The sequence below is a fragment of the Diabrotica undecimpunctata genome, chromosome 2 (assembly GCF_040954645.1).
Source record: "Diabrotica undecimpunctata isolate CICGRU chromosome 2, icDiaUnde3, whole genome shotgun sequence".
NCBI classification, from domain to species: domain Eukaryota; kingdom Metazoa; phylum Arthropoda; class Insecta; order Coleoptera; family Chrysomelidae; genus Diabrotica; species Diabrotica undecimpunctata.
The window spans coordinates 126,132,261-126,154,316 of NC_092804.1; the positions used below are offsets into that span (position 1 = coordinate 126,132,261).

The 22,056-nt window shown below is 33.7% G+C and overlaps 1 protein-coding gene across 2 annotated transcripts in view; it reads right to left on the minus strand.

Annotated features, from left to right (window-relative positions):
* LOC140434852 (5-hydroxytryptamine receptor 1-like) overlaps window positions 1-18,209 on the minus strand; it is a 1,076,278-nt gene extending 1,058,069 nt beyond the window's left edge. For both annotated transcript variants that reach the window (XM_072523427.1, XM_072523426.1), the window contains exon 1: window positions 18,163-18,209. The gene's annotated coding sequence lies outside the window, so the exon portion shown is untranslated. The remainder of the gene's footprint in view (window positions 1-18,162) is intronic.
* Window positions 18,210-22,056: the final 3,847 nt, after the last annotated feature.

The following is a 22,056-nucleotide window of genomic DNA, read 5'->3' on the forward strand; positions in this document are numbered from 1 at the left end:
TGAAGGGCAAAATCAAAGGCAGAAGAAACGTAATAAGACGTAAAATCTCGTGACTACGCAATCTCCGTAAATGATTTGAATGCAGTTCATTTGAACTATTTAGGGGCATAACAAAAAAAATTATAACTACCATAATCATTTCCAATCTCCGGATTCTGCTATTCTTCTGAAACAAGCGAGCAAGGAGAGGGAGATTGCAGCCTTGCTAAAGCTGTTTCTTGAAAATATTTTGTGGTTCCTACGGATGTAGTTTTTCTTAAGAATATGTAAGATGAAGAAAGTTTTGCCTCAACCAGCAGTTCTATCCTTATGTCTGCTGTAACAGAAGAGAGAATTTTAGTTGGACGCCGACCTTGATGGGATCGGGACGAAGTGTCAATTGTCTGGAACAACTTCGTTAGGGTATTAGGAATCCAACACTACATTTTAGCAGTACCTGGGCCACAGGTGTCTGTATTTAGATTTTTCTAACTCTCTTTAAAGCTGTACAAAAAGTTTTTATGAAAGAGTTTTATCTAGCCAAAGTTTTTTTAATCTTAGAGACTCAACTATTTCTGTGAATAGAGTTTATCAGTATATACCCCTAAAGTAACTTAAATAGCATATCTCATTAACAAATCAGTGTTTTTAAAGATAAAGGAGCAGAGACTGATAAATCTTGACCTCCTCAAAGGGGCTGTTAGTTGGCTAATATGTACTATCTCGAAAAGTTGGAACTTCGTTCAGAAGTTGGTTTTTTTGTATAGGTAACCATTCAATACCAAACACATTTCACACGTTCTTACAAATTAAAAAATGTCGATGAAATATCTTAACGTTAATAATAATAAATAATAGTAATTAACTATAGTCTTTAGGTGTTTTTATAGTCTTTAAAGCAGACATCAAAAACTTTCTAAAAAGAAGAGGAAAAGGAAAGACTAAGTGTGTGATAATTCATACCCTTAAATTACTTATTATATAACCTATTATTACCTACTACAAGAATTATTTTAGTTGTCTATAAGTAATTTTACTACAGTTAATTGGTCCCTCAACTGTAATAAAAAAGAATTATCAATGTTTTTGAAATACTAAGGAACTTTAATCTGAGTTTAATATCTTGAAATAAATAATAAAAAAAACCGTATTTAATATGGTATCAGTAAATTACTATTTAAATGGGAATAAGCTACAATGAAAGGTTAAAATACGTTTATTGACGTTTTAATTTCCACTTCGGAAATTGTTCTCAAAATACAAACATTAGTAAATTAAACAAATTTTGTTTTTTTGTTACTTAGTGAAAAATTCTTCTAATAATTTAATTTTATCTGACTCATCTATATTGACAATTCAGACATACCTTATACATTTTATAGTAGACGACTTTAAAATGATATTGTCAATATTGTTGAGTTGCGTTCCTGGGACGACTTTTTTTTACCAGTATTGGTAAGTCAGTAACATATAGAGAATACATCATTTATGTTTTTTAAATAACAAACATATAAAATCAGAATTTGGTGTTTATTGAAGGTAAACTAAATGCACGATCAAATACTTACCATGTCGGGATAGTATTATGAGGTTTTTTTCCTGGTTTTTCTCTCATAATTTACTATGGAATCACTAACAGGAGAATTTTACTGTCATCATGGCATGTATTTGTCTTTTAAAGACGAATTACATGTTATGATCTTTTCTGACGGATATTCTCAAGTTAAAGTTGATTTCATGTAATCGAATGAACTATCTTATAAGTAAAGTCGTCCCAGGAACGCAACTCAACAATATTGACAATATCATTTTAAAGTCGTCTACTTTAAAATGTATAAGGTATGTCTGAATTGTCACTATAGATGAGTCAGATAAAATTAAATTATTAGAAGAATTTTTCACTTAGTAACAAAAAAACAAAATTTGTTTAATTTACTAATGTTTGTATTTTGAGAACGATTTCGGAAGTGGAAATTGAAACGTCAATAAACGTATTTTGACCTTTAATTGTGGCTTATTCCCATTTAAATAGTAATTAATTTAAAATGCCACAAGAAAATAGCTTCAGAACAATATATGGTATCAGTAAACACAAAAGAAAATGTAACGTGAAATATTATATCATAAAAGACCCTATTCAATTCCATTTTGCTCTAGGCATTACTAAACCTCGAACCATTGTTTGTCGTGCTCTATTCAATTGACCTGAGAAAACCGGTTAAAATAGAGTAAGAAATATATAAAATGGATACTTTTAAAATCAACCCTTAGACTGACCTTTATTTTTTATTGATATGTTGGCTCTTTCTCTTTCTACTCGATCGATAAACTGGCAGTTAGAGACCGCTGTATTTTTTATCATTTGCGCTTTTCCGATGGTATTGTTTGCAGAAACAGATACAACAGTTACCCCAGGGAACAATTAGTACTTTTTGTTAATTTTTCCCTTGTTATGTCCGCTTCGATTTTGTTTGAAGTTCGTCTTTCGGTTGGATTAATGTAGGCCTGGAAGAGCTAAATTTTAAAATTGATTTTGCGGCGCCTTGTTATTACGAAATATTGGAGAAAAGAGTGCCCTAACAGCAATAATATAAGATTTTTAAGTTTTAGAAAATAGAGTTAAATTTGAAAAACAAAAATTTATTTTAACCCTAGAATACGATACAGTTTTTGCCAAACGTAAATACGGAAATATCGTAAATTTTACTCCTTTATAAAAAAGCCTAAGGTCAGTGGCCCAAATTCAGACATGTTTAGGCTTTCAGGTTCAGTGAAAATTGACCAGTTTTTATTTTCTCGAATTAATAACTATTTCTAAGAGAACCTGACAAATTATTAATCATAAAACTTCGACAAGTTAATTATATTTTTATATTTATTATAACCATACAAAAATCACCTAATTCCGACATCAGGAGTGCAGTTAGCTCCAAAATCAGACATGTCAGTGAATCTAATTCAGACACTGATCCTAAATCAGGCATTTGAGGAACATTATTCCGACAACAAATAACAACACTAATTTAAGAAAAGTTAATATAAAATAGTACAGATTATTTATAACATTATTATATTATTATGCTATTATTATGCTGTTTTTAATTCTTGAATAGGAAAAAATCTTCTTTTGTTTATTTCTGTGGGAGGTTTGATCTTCTTAACAACTTCATGGTTATCATACCAAATTTCATCTTTTATAGTTGGCCATTTCCACCAACCGCCAGCCTTAACCACTGCATTAGCTAACATCTTTTCACTGTTTTTATCTGTAATTTGTGCTGGATAATATTCTTCAAAATAGGTGACAATTACAAAATCACCTATTTTTATTTCTCCAATCAAAACTTCATCTAAAATAATTATTATTGTAGAGTAAAATTAAGCAAAACACCTAGTTACTTAAATAAAATGGTGTCTTACCTGAATTTTTAATGTCATCGTTATCTTTATTTGACTCTTCGTCACTAACTGATCCATCTTTTTCTTCTTCTGTGCTTTTTTGTTTATTTTGAATGATCTTTTTTCTAGGTTTTTTTATATTTTCCTCGCGCTATTTTTTCTTTCTCTCTTCTTTTTCTCTAATTGCGTTTTTCTGGTCTTCGTCTTTTTTTAAAAAACATTGTCTCCAAGCGTCGGAGGTGCCTACCGAAGGAACCTTAATTCGACACTTTCTTAAGGTTATTTTTTTCGTAGGTTCAGGCCAGAACAATGAGTTTTTAAACGGGGATATTATAAGCACTCCTGGCAGAACACGAGAATGTTTATTACTTCTGCAAGTCTTCATATCTTCATCTTTATTGACTAATTCCTCTCTTAGTTGCTTCTCTTCAATAACAGTTGATTTTTCTGGTGTCAATTGTAAGGTTGCTAATATTTTTTCAGTATTTTTCTCTTCTTTGGACGATTCCTCATTTATTTGCTCATCTTCAATGATATTTTTATTTTTATTATTGACTGATTCCTTTGGTATTTGTTCGCTTTCAATGATATCAATTCGTTTTGCTGGGGCCAATGAAATAATTTCTAATGCATTAATTTTCTTTCCTAAAACATTAGTTTTTGTTGTTTCGTCGAATATTTCTTTTGTGCCTGTTTCGTCAATGCTTTTCATTTCTTCAATAATTGTTAAGCATATGCGCTAACGCCAAGAAGTTCTGCTTCGGTTTCAGTATCTTTAACGATGTCTTGTATGTCCAAAATTACTCCTTGTAACGTAACATCAGCTTCAAATTCCACTTTATTTTCCCATCCATCTTCTAGAATTAGGTCTTCTTGAATATCGATTATAATGTTGGCGGTTTTCTCAATATTTTGGGATAATCCAGATTTCTGGTATAGTTTGTACCAACCTTTATACAAACTCTTATCTTTAATTTTACCTGTCCACTCTGCACCCATCAGTCCATAAAATTTAGTCAAACCATCTGGCTGAATGAATGATTCCGGATATTGCAAATGACTCACTCTTTCAGGATTCGGTGCGGCTGTACTTGTGTTAAGCTCATTGTCTTCAGCGAGAAGTTTATGATAATCGATATTATCAGCATTAAATGGAAGTCGGAATTTGGATACAAGCTGTAAAAAATAGTTCTACTAACAAACTAAAGTGGTTATGTTAATATAAGACAAACGAAAGAAAGAGAACTATATCCACTTTATAACTTATGTACGCAATTCCGATACCTAGTGTCTGATTTACGAAACACAGGAAATTTCTTATACCTTATTCCGACACCATTAAAATTTTTGAATGCTGTAATTATACTGATGGAATTCCAACTTAAAATGAAAATTTAAAGCCCTTATATACAACTTTAACAAAGTTTATTTTAATTTTCTTTACTAGTAATATCTTATAGTAAATAAAATATTAGCTGAAATCTGCTTACCTTATTAGAAATTCTTTCTCGATGGACACAACACACAATTTGCAAGAACCGTCCAACACTTAGGTTATGTATTGACAGATACAATGTCGGTAAGATAGGAAACGAATTTTGAAATGAAAAAATCAATGTTAAATTAAATCAATAGATCTCTTAATATTTATCTGGGTATATCAAATTTCTTATTGTAACCGAATAAACAGAAATATGTCTGAATTTAGGACAGTGTCTGAATTTGGGTCACTTACCTTATATATTTTTTAATTAAATGAACTGAATGAGTGTTTAATTCATGATATAGAAAAAATAAGATATTAGTATAAAAACAAAAGCATAAAATTATGTAGCAAACATATTTGGCTAGTTATAGGAACATAGAGTACAAATATCTCCTCGGTGTTCTCCACAAATCGGCTTCGGAATTCTAATACACTCCTTGCAATATTTAAGGGCAATGCTTTTTTTTCTGCTTGGATAGTAGGAAACAGTCTTCCCCTTTTTTTCGTGGGTTACATTTGCATAATCTTTAGTTTTATTGAGGATTTCAGCTATGTCTTTCAGCGAATATTTCGACGTAAACTTGCGTTGTACCTAAAGGGTGTTTTTTTAGAGGTATAGAAATGTAAGGTGGTAAAACACTTTTTTAACTGTCGGCCATTATGACAGCTATCAAGTTTTTTATCTTAAATTGGGTTTGGCATTTCAGTGAATATACTTGACGCCCGAATAACGTTTCCAAATTGTACAAATTTATTTTGAAAATTATGGTTCTGTTCGAAATACATACCGCACACTACGTCCACTTTATAGTCAACATAATAGTATATCAAAGCAAGTATTTCGATTAACCATGGAACGTTTTTGCACAACGTTTATTCTAAATGATAAAATGCATCCACAGGCATGTCATACAGTGCGTACAGAAAAAGGTTGTGGCTGCTGTAGAGCGTAGCATACAGGAAGATCGGAATCAGTCTACCTGACTTCGTGCACAGCAGTTGGATACGTGTCCATCCACTTTATGGAGGATTTTGGGGAAAGATCTTGCCTTGCGTAATTATAAAATCCAACTTATTAAATTACGCAAGAACTGAAGGTACATTATTAACTAGCAGGGCGTAGATTGGTAGATTCGATGAGTGGGTCCAAAACGAAATTGCACTTGATTCTGATTTTCATAAGCGAATTTTTGTTTAACGATAAAGCTCACTTTTGAGTAAATGGCTACGTCAACAAACACAACTGTTCTACTTGGAGTTAAAGTAATCCACAAATGTATGTTGAGAAACCATTACATCCAGAAAATCTAACTGTTTGGTATGCTTTATGGTCTGGTGAAATCATTGGAACGTACTTCTTCAAAAACGATGCTGTTTAGAACGTGGTCACCGCTATAAAGCCATGATTACTGCTTTTTTCATTCCCCAATGTAACAACCATGATGTGCAGGAGCTACCGTTTTAATAAGACGGCGCAACATGTCACACAGCTAGTGCCACAATTCATTTATTGAAGGAAACGTCTGGTAACCGCACAGTTTCACGTTTCGAACGAAGATATGTAAAGGTGCTAGTTTACTCCGATAAGCATGAAAGGATTAACCACTTGGAGGACAACATTCGCTATGTTGTTGAGAGGAAACTGATCTAAAATTGGACCTTGAGATTAGACTACGTCAGAGCAAGTCATGACGGTCGTATGCCAGAAATCATATTTAAATTGTAATTCCAAAATATTATCTTGCAAATAAACTCAATTTTATGTCAATTTAAAAAATTCATCTTCGTTTATTCCGTTTCAAAGATCTCTATCTCTAAAAGAAACACCTTTTATTTGGCATCCATTTAACTCAATCATGTATTGATATCTGGAGATAGATTTTTCACTTTTCTTTAACATATTACAAGTATAAATACCAATAAAAGTTTATGATGGCTGTTCGGGAATCCTTATTTCTTTATATTATATTGAATATTATTTTAACACTTAATTTATTTCAGAATAAGTTTTAGATCTTTAATAATTATATTTCCTTGAAATGATGCAGAATAACTAAATGTGCTTATTGATCGCTTTTTATTCAAAAGTGCGATATAATATGATTCTTCGACACACAAAATCTCTCATATATCCAAATGGGCATGCTCCAATGAGTAGATTTTATCCGACAAGGTACGACTTCGCTTCCAACCTTCAAGGAAAACGGTTAAGAATTCGGAACCTTACGTATCTGGCGGTACCGTCTCGCGTCCTTCAGGAATTTCATGGAAGAAATCAATTAAAGGGATTGAGCAGTGATGAATTGAGTAATCATAATTGGGTCTGCATAATTAACCAAATCCTAAAGAACATCAATTTAAGGTAAGCGATTTTGTGCATAACTTGTAGAACCATATTATTTGAAATTCAATCTTAAATTTACCAATTCGTTTACATATTTCCTACAATTACTATTCAATCACCATATTTAGAATTCTTTAAAATACGCCGCATAATGGCCAACTCCGTGTTTTTCTGCTGAAACTCAAATCAGAACATATTTGGTCGATGGTGTCTACACCTGCTTTAGTTTCATTATAGTTATGAATTATGACTGGCTTTCCTGTTTATTCTACCATTTTTGCTCCCGCATGTATTGATGTATTTCTGAAAATATTAAATCTACTTTGGTTTTCTTTGGCATGTAAGATACTAACGTCTTTTTTCGATCGAAACAAAACACTGACGTATTACAGTTTCGGTTTTTACTTTCAAGATCTCTTTAACCCTTGAGTAGTCCGGTAATACCTACGAGACCAGCGGCAATTTATTTCTAATGCCTTACTGCTTATTTTATGTCGGCGAGCGCTGCATTTGTCAGTACCTTTCTGTCACATGTCGAACAACAGTAAACAATGGGATTAAGATTGGTGTATAACAGTTCGCTAGTTATTTGAATTTTTGGTCTGTCAGACTCTACCCGATTATTTGAGTAACTTTTTTGAGTTCAATAAGTAAAATTATTTTTCAATTTTTTGTGAAGTATAACCTACATAGAGTAAGTATTTTAGTTTCTATGATTATATTATATAAATCTAGTAATGTCCCAGCATTTAATTTTTTTCTCTTGGATTTCTGACATCAGTGATGGATCCTTATCTGAAAGAAATTCAAAAAGTACAACAGCTCTATAATGAAGTAGAAGAAGAAAATATTGATTTGGAAAGCAAGCCACAATTAGACAGGTGTAAAGAAAGTGACCACAATACACGACACAGAAGAAGAATGGGAGAAAGAATTGGAAACAGAATTGGACGAAGGATTGGGGGAGGAACCTGCAACTTCAAAATATTTTGAAAAAAATACAGAAAACCGGCAGCTATTTTATTATGCAAAATATAAAGTATCCTAGAGAAAACATGCGCCTTTAAAAAATGTTTAGACACGAAGTTCTAATTTAGTTTCATACTTACCAGGTTCGAAAGGTAATGCTCGTCAAGCGGTTGATTCTTTAGAGTGTTGGAAATGTTTTATTGCTGATCATATTCTCGAAACCATTGTACAGAACACAAACATATTTATTTCTAAACTAAGAAACAATTATGTAGATCCGAATAAAGCCAGACCTACAGATACTGTGGAAATAAAGGCGTTAATTGGACCAATATACCTAGATGGGGTTTTCAAAGCAAGCCACCAAAATTGAAAAGAATTTTGGGCTACTTATGAATCGCCTATGCCTCATAGGCGATATGTATTCTTGCTATGTTGCTTGCGTTTTCATAACGTGATTAATAGAGTGGAAAGAAGAACCATAGATAAACTTGCACTAATAAGAAACGTTTTTGTTCAATTTAAACGGAAATGCAAACCTGAATCTTCCTTAACATTAGACGAAATGTTTTTGGCATTCCGTGGACGTTGCGGATTTTGTATATACATCCTAAATAAGCCAGCCAAATATGGTATAAAAGTATTTTTCTTAGTGGACGCCAAATGTTTTTACACGGTAAATATGGAAGTATACGTTGGAGCTCAGTTTCCAGGGCCATATCGCGTTAGTACTAAAACTACCGATTTAGTGGATATGGTTTATATGTGTTCCTGTGTTTGGGTCATCTAAAAATATAACCATGGATAACTGGTTTAGAAGTTACAAAATTATAAAACGCATACTGGAGCAGCACAAAATTATAATTGTTGAAAAAATTTGAAAAAATAAAAGGGCATTCCAAAGGAACTTCTTTATCCCAGCAGACCACAGTATTCGTCTAGGTTTGCATTTTCCCAATCCATTACTTTGGTATCGTATATCCCAAAGAAAAAAGTCGTGACGCTGTTATAATCTTGATCGACTTGATCTTCTGATCGACTAAGTCAACTGAGTCGATCAGAAATGTGCGGCTTATAACGTAGGCAGAATCACCTAAAGATGGCCAATGGTTATTTTGTATAATTTACTTACCATTACAGGCATAAACTCCCACGTCATACATAAATGTAATATGCAAATAAAACGACCTAATTGCAAAAAAAAGATTGTTTCTGAAATCAATTAGCTTAGTCTGGACAAAAAGGAACATGTTAACCAGAGCAAGAGACCCTCATTTACAAAAGAATATCAGAAATATTGCCCAAAAATTAAGCGAAGTATGCAAAACCAGCGCCTCCGCGTCCAAACACACGAGGTCGTTGCGCCTGTTGTCCAAATCGTAAAACACGATATTTTTGTGTCAAATGCCAAAAATGCCAAAAATTCAGTTAGGGGAAACTGTTGGTTTCTGTTTTTTTTTTTCTCAGGTAAGGACTTGCATCTACCATATATTTGGTTGAGGAATCGCATACCATAACAGTTTTTATATCATACATCACTGGCTAGTTCCCAAAATTGCAGCGTCCTCGGAATGCCAAAAGTTGTTCGTGAATTGTGATGTATGAGAACGAAAAATACAATGTTATTACACATTATCGGTAAAAATGTTCCAAATTTGTTAAATTTGTCTAAAGAAATCATTTACCTTTGTTTCTTCTCTTGTTTTCTTGTCATCAAATCTAAGAAAGTTTAGCAGGGACAAAAAGTGATCACAATTCATACAAGATCTGTAAAATTTGCCTTGCTGATGATTGTCTTTTTTGCCTAAGAAAGAACCAAAATACCAAACAAAGCTTTTATTTCATCTTTTGTCGTTATGGTAACATTTTTGTGGCCACTGTTTTTTCAAGCTTGATCGGCAATCTCTGCATTTCTATGTAGCAGAATTATATCGAATATATTGTATTATTGTATTATTCTCTCGGGAAAACCTGTAACTACTAAAAAGCGCGTTCCCAGGTGGCGGATAGGGGAATGCCCGACCCGGTTTATTGGTGGGTAGGAGGGAAATAAAATACCTCCCGTGGACCAACAGGTAGTTCACCAAATGATTGCCGGTATAAGCAATCCCCTACTTGCTGACCAACAGCTTTGGGAGGACGAGTTGGTAGGTGGTAGGGCACTCTTTTGTGCTGGGGCTAAGAAACCGCCCCAAAGGCGGAAGAATCAGTGGTTTGGTAATGGCATAAGAATATGGAAGGCAACGAAAAACCACTATATTAAAGATTCCTGCGGATATCTCTAGTACAATGACAATGGCTGTACAACTTAACACAAACTCGCTTACTAATCATGGACATCGGAGACCAAGATCTGGCAAGAGAAGTAATTCCCATGACCATAGGGAATCATTTAACGATCTCCCTGGTCGTTAATATGCAAAATCCGTGTGAAATACCCAATAACACACCTATAAGAACAATCCACGCGAATTGTCTGAAAAGAATATCGGAAATGGAACGCATAAAAATAGCAATAATGAGCACAAGCAAAATGAGGAGGAACGACTCAAGTTATTGTGACATATAAGAAGGCAGAGTATACTATCCAGGATCAGAAAATAGTAAATATGAAAATGGAGTCGGAATTATCACACATAAAAGTATAGCGAAACATATCAACAATGCCATACCAGGGAACGATAGAATCCTCTTGTTACAAATAAATACGTCACCGATGAACACTAACATTATACAAGTCTATGCATCCACAGCATACCACAGTGATGAGGAAATATCGGAATTTTACAAACAAATAAGCAACCTTATAAGAAATATACCGCGACATGAACTCCATACAGACATGGGAGATTTCAATGCTAAAATAGGTAACGGAAATGAAGGGCAACATATTGGTCCTTATGAATTAGTAGAGAAAAATTAACGAGGAGAAACAATGAGTATTGTTGCAGCTGAACATGACTTAATCGTGCTAAACACATTTTAAAAACTGCCACATAGACGCCTGTATACGTGTAAATCACCTAGAGACAACGGAGAAGACGTTATTAGAAGAAACCAAATAGACTATGTACTTGTTAACACAAGATATCGCAATAGTTTCAACAGTGTGAAAACCTACCCAGGCGCTCATATTCAATCTGACCACAATCCTTTAGTGGTCGTGCATAGAACCAAGTTAAGGAAAACACGCGATAAAACTGTAAAAAAAGCATGACATGACAAAACTAAAATGTAGTGAAGTAAACTAAATTGTCAGCAAAACAAGAAATAGAAAATTCAAAGAAATAAATAATACAACCGAAAGCACAGAAGAGAAGATAGAATCTCTCAAACGATAGACGACATTAAATACAAGTTTATGAAGAACGAAGAAGGTAAGGATAAGACATATATGACGACAGAGATTCTGCATCTGATGGAAGAAAGAAGGAAAATAAGAACAATAACTTTATATATAAAATATTACAACGAAATATACTATACAGAGAAAGATCAGATAAGCCAAACAGAAAGAACCGGAGAAAAACTGCCAAGAAATCGAAATTCTACAAAGTAAATACGACGACTTCAACGTGCATAAAAAGGGAAGTGAAATTACAGGCAAATGTAAAAACAGAAGAGTAAATAAACTTGTTAATGACAGCGAAGAGGTAATCGTGGACAAAGAGAGTATTGATAATAACAAATCTAATATTAACATATGAAATAATAACAAACGAAATTTATTTTTTGATGAGAGGGAGAACCAGTCCCCAATACCTATGAAAACAGGACCACCTATACTAGTGGCAGAAACAAGAGCAGCCATAATATCACTAAATGAAGGGAGCGCTCCAGGACGACCAGAAGGAGTACAGTCTGAATTTCTTAAACTTTTTGACGATGAATCTTTAAGAATAATATGTAAAATCTTCAATAATATCTATGACACACGCAATATTCAAAAAGATTGATTAGTTTTAGAATTTATTACGTTACCAAAGAAACAGGGAACGAAAAAATGCGGAGAATATAGGCTTATAAGTCTAGTGAGCCATACACTAAATCTTTTTCTTAAAACTCGCAGAATATATGAGCTATGCAAAGAGAGAATACACGAAACACGATTTGGATTCATGAAAGGCGTAGGTACGAGAGATGCAGTGTTTAGTCTACAGGTATTATTCCATAGCTGCAGAGATATTACTTTGCGATATCTATACTTGCTTTGTCGACTACGAAAAAGCATTTGACACAGCTCAACACCGAAAAATGATGGATGTTCTAACAAAATCCCAAATAGATGACAAAGACCGTCGTATAATACAAATTTATACTGTAATCAATTAGCCACAATAGGAACAAATATTGGAGATGAACCGACGGAAGCGATCCATATTCTGCGAGGCCTTAGACAAGTATACAGTGTATACAAGTATACACTGTATACTTTCACCTATATTATTCTACCTATATTCACACTAAATATTTAGTGAAGCCTTGGAAAATTGCAAACATGGAATCCTTTTAAATGGAGAACGCCTAAACAACATCTGCTATGCAGATGGCACCGTTATGTTTGCAGACAGTTTAAACAGTTTACTGCAACTAAAAAACAAAGTAAATGAAGCAAGTGGAAGATTTGAACTACAAGGAAACATATCAAAAACTAAATTTATGATCATCAGCAAAAATAAAATTAGAGACGTCCAACTGCTTATCAAGAATACACCAGTGGACCGAGTAAAACAGTTTACCTATCTTGGAACAATAGTAAACGAACAATGGAATCACTCACAAGAAGTAAGATATAGAATAAAGAAGGCTAGGAATGCATTCTAAAACATAGTCAAACTCTTTAAAAGCCACAACCTTAATCTGGAGACAAAAGTAAGGCTCCTACCATGTTATATCTTCTCGATATTATACTGGACACTTACTGAAACGACAGAGAAAAAACTTGAAGCCTTCAAAATGTGGCTATAAAGAAGAATCCTAAGGATATCATGGACGGACAAGATAACCAACGAGACTGTACTACGAAGAATAGGGAAAGAAAGAGAAGTGATGTATACGATTAAAAGGAGAAAGTAAGAATATTTCGGACACATAATGAGAAAAGCACTAAATATAGATTACTTAAAATAATCCTTCAAGGCAAAGTATTCGGACAGCAAGGAATTGGGAGAACAATATTGTGATTAGAAAACCTAAGGAAATGGTTCTCCATAAGAACATTTAATGGATTTAAAGCAACAGTTATTTAAATAATTAGAGCCAGAATGATCGCCAATATTCGAAACGAAGAGGCAAAAAAAGAAGAAGAATATCGTATTATAGCAATTTAAATGTCAAAAAATTATATCAATTGGACCATACTAAAACAAGAATATATTATATTCATTGCAAAACATACCTATTAAGAAATAAATAAAGTAGGACGGAATGATGTCGATCAGTAAGAAGTCTTATAGTTTGTAAGATAAACGTTCACTTCTCACAAACTGTTATCGATAAAAGTTTAGAATGTTTAAACACTTTAAGGACTCTAGCTCCAAGTTTATGTAATATTGATGAAGAGATGATTTATCTCTATAATTATAATCCATATATATTTAAAATTTCATAGGTGACGATGACCAAGATGATCAAATAATTTTTTAATACTGAGATATTTTTAACTTTTTGGTAAAGATAGTTTGAAAATGGTTGACGTCGATTAGAATATTCTCAAATTGTGTGAAAATATTTACATTAAAGTCAGGTATTTATTAATAAACTGTTTGCTCACCACAAAACGTTTTGAACTTTTTGATTGATGTATTTAAAATCAATTAACGCATTTTTAGGTTTTACACAGATCAGATGGTTTACTTTATGAATTATATTTAGACGATTTTTCGGGAAGTATGAGGTATAAATTCAGCAATTAAATTTAAAAAGGTTAATGGGATATTGTCTAAAATACCAAAAAAATAAATGCAGTCAGGGATATATTTATTTTGGAACGTTCCCAGTTGTAATAATTATTAAAGATCAAAATGGCACTATTACCCAACATATTTTTTATAAAAGAAACCGTGAAGATAAAAAGTTATATAAAAGTATTGTCACCATTGTTTTAACTTATGATTTATTTACAATCTGTGGTAATATTACAATAAGTAAATTGTGTAATTATTTTACAGGTAATGTGCAATAAATTGTCTAATATCAATCTTCTATTTACATATTAACTTTAACAAAAAATATTTGCAAATTTGGGATCTACTCAAAAAATAATATAAAAATAACTCAGTTTAGAAATCTTGTTAAAAGATCTCAGGAAGTAAGTTGCTTTATCCTTCGATTTTGTAATAACCCCATAATATTCGTTGCAAGATTCCTGGAATATTTTTTAAGACTCAGGAGCATATTTTTTGGAGCAATTTGTGATTTCTTTTGAAACAGTCTTGACCTGAGGGTTATGCATGATGAAGTGAGTAGGTACGGCTGAGGCCATTGGACAGTTTGCACCCTTACATATCTAGTAGCTGATTATTTGAATTTTTAACTTATTTAAATGCTAATTTTACGTCAAAGTGACATTAATTACCAGCCACGGACCCAGAATAGGTTGATAAACATTAAAAAACCAAAATAAAATAATCTAAATAAACATTAAACTCTTATATTATATGTATGATGTATCCCCGATACATACATACATCTTCTTCTTCTTCTCGTAGCACTACAACCCGGGGTGAGTTTTGGCTGACTGCACAACTTGTTTCCATCTTAAACGGTCGTCCATAATAGTTGGGTCAGTGGGTAGCCCCATTGTTCTTAGATCTGACCATATATTGTCTCTCCATCGCATTCGTGGACGTCCTAAGGGCCTTCTTCCCGTGAGGGCTTCCTCCTATATTAACTTGGCAAGGTGGTTATTAGGGAGTCTATGGACATGACCAGCCCATCTTAGACGTTGGGATTTAATCTCTTGGATTATATCGCTCGCTCTATACATCTGCTTGACCTCAGCATTTGTTCTCATTCGGTATTGGTTGCTATTAATGTGATAAGGCCCAAAGATTCTTCTGAGGATTTTCCTATCAAAACATCTAGGTTTTCTTTCAGTTTCTTTGGTCAGGGTCCACGTCTCACACCCATACATGAGTACTGGTCTAATCACAGTTTTATATATTCTAATCTTTGATGTTCGTGTTAGGCTTTTAGATTTAATAGTATTGTGGAGGCTGTACATACATCTGTTTGCTGCCTGAATTCTTCCTTTAATCTCTTCCGCGATATCGTTATCTGCAGTAATTTTTGCTCCGAGATATTTTATACATACATCTATACATGTATATTTAAAAACGTAAATGTTTGATTGACTTACTAATAGTGGTATTTTCTTTATATTAATTTTCTATTTTAATATGGGTAACCACATCTTACTTCACGCTGACAAGAAATTTGCGACGCAATTGGTCTTATTTATCATAATTAGAGCCGCTTGTTTGATTTTTTTTTCTTTTTATTATCTGTTTCTTTTAGATCTATATTTGCATCGTTGCATTGAACCCTTTGTTCATTTTTGCATGCATTTTTACATATTTGAGGTATATTATTTTCTCTATTTTTAACATAACATTGACGTCCAATTCTTTTTTTTTATTCTGTCGCTTTCTAACGAAGGTTGGCGATTACTTCTTTAAACGCTTCCCTATCTTTTGCAATGTGAAATATCTGTTCAACATTGAGGTTAGTCCAATTTCTGATATTCCTTGGGCAAGATTTCTTTTTTCTTCCCAAGCCTTTTCTTTCATCTATCATTCCTCGTGCAGAAGAAAGTATGTATCCTTTCGAAGTATGTGGCCCAGATACGCTGTTTTTCTTATTTTAATTGTTCTCATAAGCTTTCTCCAATGCACAACTCATCTTAACACTTCTTTGTTTAACACTTTTGCAGTCCAAGGAATTTTGTTTGCTTATTCTAACATTTATTTGTCTTGGAGTTAAATTAAAATGATTGCATTCGCAAGGTATTTTATATTATATTATACATGCATTCAATAATAACTGTGATTTTGCATAAAACTTGTCAACGTTCTGAATCACTTTTTTTCATCAACTAAACATTCTGTGTATAAATTTGAAATCACTTAGTGCGCACAGTATGTTTACGTCTATTCGTATCTTGTTCAACTGTACGTGAAAGATATCCTAGTATGTTTCTTAGGTTCAGGGAGACACAACTTAGGGAGTTACAACTGAGTTTATTAAATATTATTCGGCTCCAAATTACATATTTTGGAAAAAAGTGCAGAAAATATCAGTTGTTTTTTATAACAACAGCCAATATAAAACATAATTACATACAGAAACTACGGTTCGTAATAAATCAATTCATCCACATAAACAACAAATAGCCGAATACAACAGTATGATATATAGTTCAGGTTTATCTGTTTAGTTTTTGTGGTGGTTAAGCTGAGTTGTTTGGTGATAAAGCAGCATTCAGTTTTCGGGAATTAACAATGTTGGTTAAATTTTAAATTCAATGTAACTGATTGAGAAACCTTTTTTAATTTGCTTAAAATGCCTAAAATGTTTAGAATTCGTCGGGTGTTCCAGTTAAATAACTATTAGAGTAGTCGAATTGTCGATTTGCGTGAAGCCAACAGATCCTTACCCAGTATACTTCAGTGTGAACAAGCGTGGACTCAGGAAAGCCAAGAACGTTCAGCGAAGAGTTCTGGATGTCGCAGAAGAACTACAGAGTGACAAGATCGTCTATTAAGACTTCTGACTCTAAGAGACATAATCAGTAGTACTAGAGCCATCGCAAATCTGTAGTTTAAATAGCATGGATGGGTGGTTGTTATGCGTATGGTATATCGCTGAATACGACAGTTTAGCCTTTTTTCTCATCGCACACACTAGGTGATATATTTTTCGGCTAAACATCGGCGTAGCCATTTGTCCTGGTAAAAAAAAAAGAAGGCTATATGAACGGGAATGAAATAAGGTGGTCTTTAGTGATGGATATCGCTTGTATCGTCTTGGGATGCACGATGATTAGGCATTAGTAAAAAAGTGACGAGTTGAAAGACGTAACCCACATTTTGACAAAGAGCGACACTCCTTGCACCCTGTGGAAGTTATGGCATGAGGTTCTATTGCTGATGGTAGCAGATCACCACTAATTTTATTAAGAGGCAATATAATAGCCCGACACTATATTCAAGGAGTAGTGGAGCTTTATATGAGTCTCATACTCCAAAATTATCTATAACCCGATTTTTCATCAAGACCATGCCAGACTGCATGTTGGCCGAGAATCGTTAGCCTTGGAGCAATTCAACATGTCTGGGACATGATAGATCGCAATCTCTTGAATTTATAACACACTCCATCGACTTTAGCAGCTCTTATTTACAAATTGCAGTATCCTGGAATAAGATACAAAACAGGATATCGACCTGATCACCAGAACGATGCTTAGATGTATCAATGTGTTTACCAGAAATTGTGGAATCTTAGCAAATTATTGAACCAGCTTCTGTAGTAAGTTGACTAGTCAAGCTGAAAATTAAATCATTTTACTAGAACATGTGTACCAAGAATTATTAAAATCGGATAAACATAAAATATGTATGTGTTTATTTTTTTTGTCACTCAGTATACTTATGCCTCCAGGCCTGGGATTGGCAACTAGCTCTAGTGTATTTTATAATGTGTATAGTTTGTTACGAGCCAAATAGTTTTCGATGAAATAGTTTCTATTGGAAACTTAATATTATTGAATAGACAAATATATTAGGGACGGAGCTATTTACCGCCTATTTTTGTTTTATTTTGAAGTCGTTAGAGTTATTCGTAATTAGTTTTTAGTTGGAACCTTTACAAATAAACTTCAAGAAATGTCTTAATTTGTAAAACTTTGTTTACTGCAGTTTTGTATACTCAGGAAGAACAGTGTGATATTAGTCTAATTGGATGAGCTTATTTTAGAACTTACCCTTATTAAAAACAGCATAAGCCTTTTTGTGAAGTTTGTATATTTCTGAAATAGAAAAATAAATTAGTTTGACTACTTTGTATCACAAATAAAAATTTAATATCTAAAATTTATTCGATAATCTTTGGTAAGCAATATTTGATATACTAGTCGTAACAAAAAAAGGATGTCAGAGAAAAAGAAACAAATGGGGTATGAGGACCTACCAATCTCCTTGCGAGCAAAAAAATTGATTTAATTAATGAATTGTGGTTTATGCCTCATATATGGCGTAGGGAATGCAACAAACATTGTAAAGTGCATCTTCTATGCAATGTAGACCTCTATGAATTTGTCGGTGGACGTCTCAGTCGCTTTTTAAATGTTGATGTGTTTGCATACTTCGAAGTATAGATAGTGAATATTTTACAAATGGATACTTCACTAGTGGCGGCCCAGGTAATTCCATTATTACGAGAGGAATATAGTCATAGGACTATCGCCCGACGCCTACTTATGGCGCAGTCTGCAGTCTGAAAGGTTTACCGTCAATATCAGGAGACCGGTAATTACAGTCGACAACGAGGTTCGTGTCGGCGACGTGTAACGACAGAAAGGGACAGTGGATTTATTGTCCCGAGTGCCTTGCGGAATCGGCACGCGATAATAGTTAAGCTTTAACCATCCCTGAGAAATGTACGGTAGGTGTCAGCGTTACTCAGTGGACAGTTAGGAGAAGACTAACTTACCACTTTGATTCCCAGACTAGCTAACACAGGGTCCAAATTGAACGCATGTCAAAAACAAGCTCGATTTACGTTTGCCGGAATACACGTCAATTGGGACCTTGGCCTATAGAGGAGAGTTTTATTATCTGATGAGGGTTTTATTATATGATCAAAACAGGTGGTTCGTGTATGTTTTCGGGTGGTATATCTTTAGAAGGAAAAACAGAGTTTGTGTTCGTACCCGTTGGTAATCGCGAAGGGGGTTTGACAGCGGATAGTTACATTATGAATATTTCCTAAGACCATGTTGTTCCTTAAGGCCGATTTTCACGCTACGTTTTGGGTCATATAAAACGTACGACAAAATGTACGTTTTGTTCAGTGTATACACACTACATTTTTCCTTCCGTTTTCATTCTCATTTCTAATTTAGAGTCTTGAATTGTGTTAAGTTTCTTTAGTGATTTTTTTATTTAGGAGGAAATACGGCTGCTTTCTTTTATTTTTTCAACTATAACTGTACTACGACTGAGGAAAAACGGAAATTATTTGCGAATGGACACCTTAGCCTATTGTCAATTGCTAGATTTGGTAACATCATACATATTGAAACAAGACAAATACATGAGAAAAGCCATTACGCCCCATGAAAGACGCACAACAACTCTCAGATATCTTGCAACAGGACTCAGCCTCAAGGACTTGGAGTTCACAACCATAATATCCAAACCAGCGTTAAGCCAAATAATTCCTGAAACCTGTAATGCAATCTACTTGGTTTTAAAACAGAACTACTTAAAAACTTTTATCCAATTAAATAAATTCCCCAAAAAATCGTGGATGCATTGCTGCAAATCTGACATTATTAGGCTTTTTTGGGAAAAATGAAGCGAACTGCAGTGGAGCTAGTCCTTAACTGAGTAAAGATCAGACGACTTGTCTAAACATGTATTTTCACGTAACGTTTTATCCTATCAGTTCTCGCAAAACTATGCTTCTCACATCATTTCTGCGATCTGACATTGGATTTCATTTCGATTCGACAAGACGTACGTTTTGTTGTTTACATTTCACGTTTTAATGTATAGGATTTGTCCTATCCAACAAAACGTACAATAAGATGTAGCGTGAAAACCGGTCTTTACGCCCGCTACATATGCGATGGCGTCATGCTAATGCATGATAACGCTCTATGTCACACAGCGAGGATTACCTGGTAACATCAATATAACAAAAAGTACTGGCCTCCGTTGAGTCTGGTTATGAGTCCCATTGACCACCTATGGAATGAGCTCAAACGTACGGTTCGGGTCCGTAGTTCCGCGCCAGTGACAGTGGCGAACCTTAAAACTGCATTAAATGAAGGATGACAATCGATTCCTCAGAAATCAGTCTGAAAGTTAATAACGTCCTTAAAATACACGCACACAAATAGGATACCGAAGCCACAAGGAAGTCCACAAAAAAAAAAAAAAAAAAAATTATATAATTTTATCAAATAAATAATTCATATTGATATATTCATACTTTTCATTAAACCGTTTAACGTAAATTTACCTTATATAGCAAATATAGAAGGGGCCCGTCAGGCCTTCTATATACCACTCCGCGGACTAGGCCCTTAAGGCAGATCGAATGAAAGATCTCGCGAAATCCGAGCACTGAGGTCATGTGCGGCATACATGGGCTTGGTGACCGGACCCCTCTCGGGTGCTCAGCCGGCGAGGAGAACTAAATTTATTTTGCCAAATCGGCGGCTGAGTGACCGAGCACACACTCTTTTCCGGACATAGAGTCATCAGCTCAGGCTGATGGCTCTATGGTCGGAACACACGCTCTTTTTTCTTTTTCTTTTTTTTTTAAGGGACTCAAGTCCCGACGTAAAGTAGAGTAAAATCAATAGAGTCAGTAAAGTAAATAGGGAGAAAAGCCAAGATGTGGCTACCCCTACAGTTAGGTGGCATAACCACATTCACTAAAACCGAGGATGTCCTATTACCCAGGGCATCTTAAGTAAATTTCAGATCATAAGCCTCCTCACGTAAGTCACACGATGAGGAGAGGAGGGGTGGTGGAAAAGCCTGGGGGTCAGATAGGTACCACTTCGACTAGCGAAGTGTGACCGGTTTGATCTTCGGACATGTGGATCCCATTCTTACATTGGTATACACATGTTCCTAGAGGCAGGGTTGATCACTGCGTGTGTGTGTGTGTGTGTAACGTCTTTAAAATTTTGCTCAAAAAGTGTAATGCAACCAGAGAAGGAAATACTTTTTTCTTATGTTAATTGACTTTTATATTCATTACGTAATAAATTTTATTTATAACATATTTTCTCACATAAAATATTAAGTTATCTTTATGTCTTTTAGGTATTAACTTTATAAATAGTGGTGTTATTTCAATAAAAATTACTTATTTTCACAATATTCTACTAACTTTACATATATGTGGATAAGCACTTGCCAAATAGCGTAGTCAAAAAATGTCTTATTTTACTTTTCAATCGATTTTTTTGCTCGCAAGTAACTTACAATAGATGTGCTGATAAATGACAAGATCAAAAAATAGTCATTTTAGTTTAGTTTATTAATAAATTATTATTATTTAATTACTTACTAAATAAACCACGATAATTAGAATAATTTGTATAACATAAACCATTCGCTAATCTAAACAGCAGTCAATATAAAATTATACTAATTTGTTAATTTATATAATGTAAACAAGCCATGTAAACAAGCTTTATAACGATTTTGCAAATTATTGAATATATTTAGAGAAAGTGGGTGCTGCAAACGCTGAAAAGTGGTAAATTATTATTCCATATACAGTGTGACCCATTTAGACTGAACACATCTTCATAAAATTTGAAGTTGGTAACCAATTTTAACGATTTTTTTTACAATTTCATGTATTTTGTTACATAATTTAGAAGTAAAAATTTCATGTCTGCTACGAGACACAATTTAAAATATTTATTCAAATTTTCAGACCATACTACGGTACTTTTTGTTAGTTGGAAATAGAGAAATTTTATTAGCAATTTTTATATTAAAAACATTTCAACGTGACTGGATTAAAAGTTGTTTAAAAAAACTATGACAAGCATTGTAATAAAATATATTTATTAGTAAACAAGTTATGATAACTTCAAATAGCTATGATAAAATTTTAAAACTTGCCA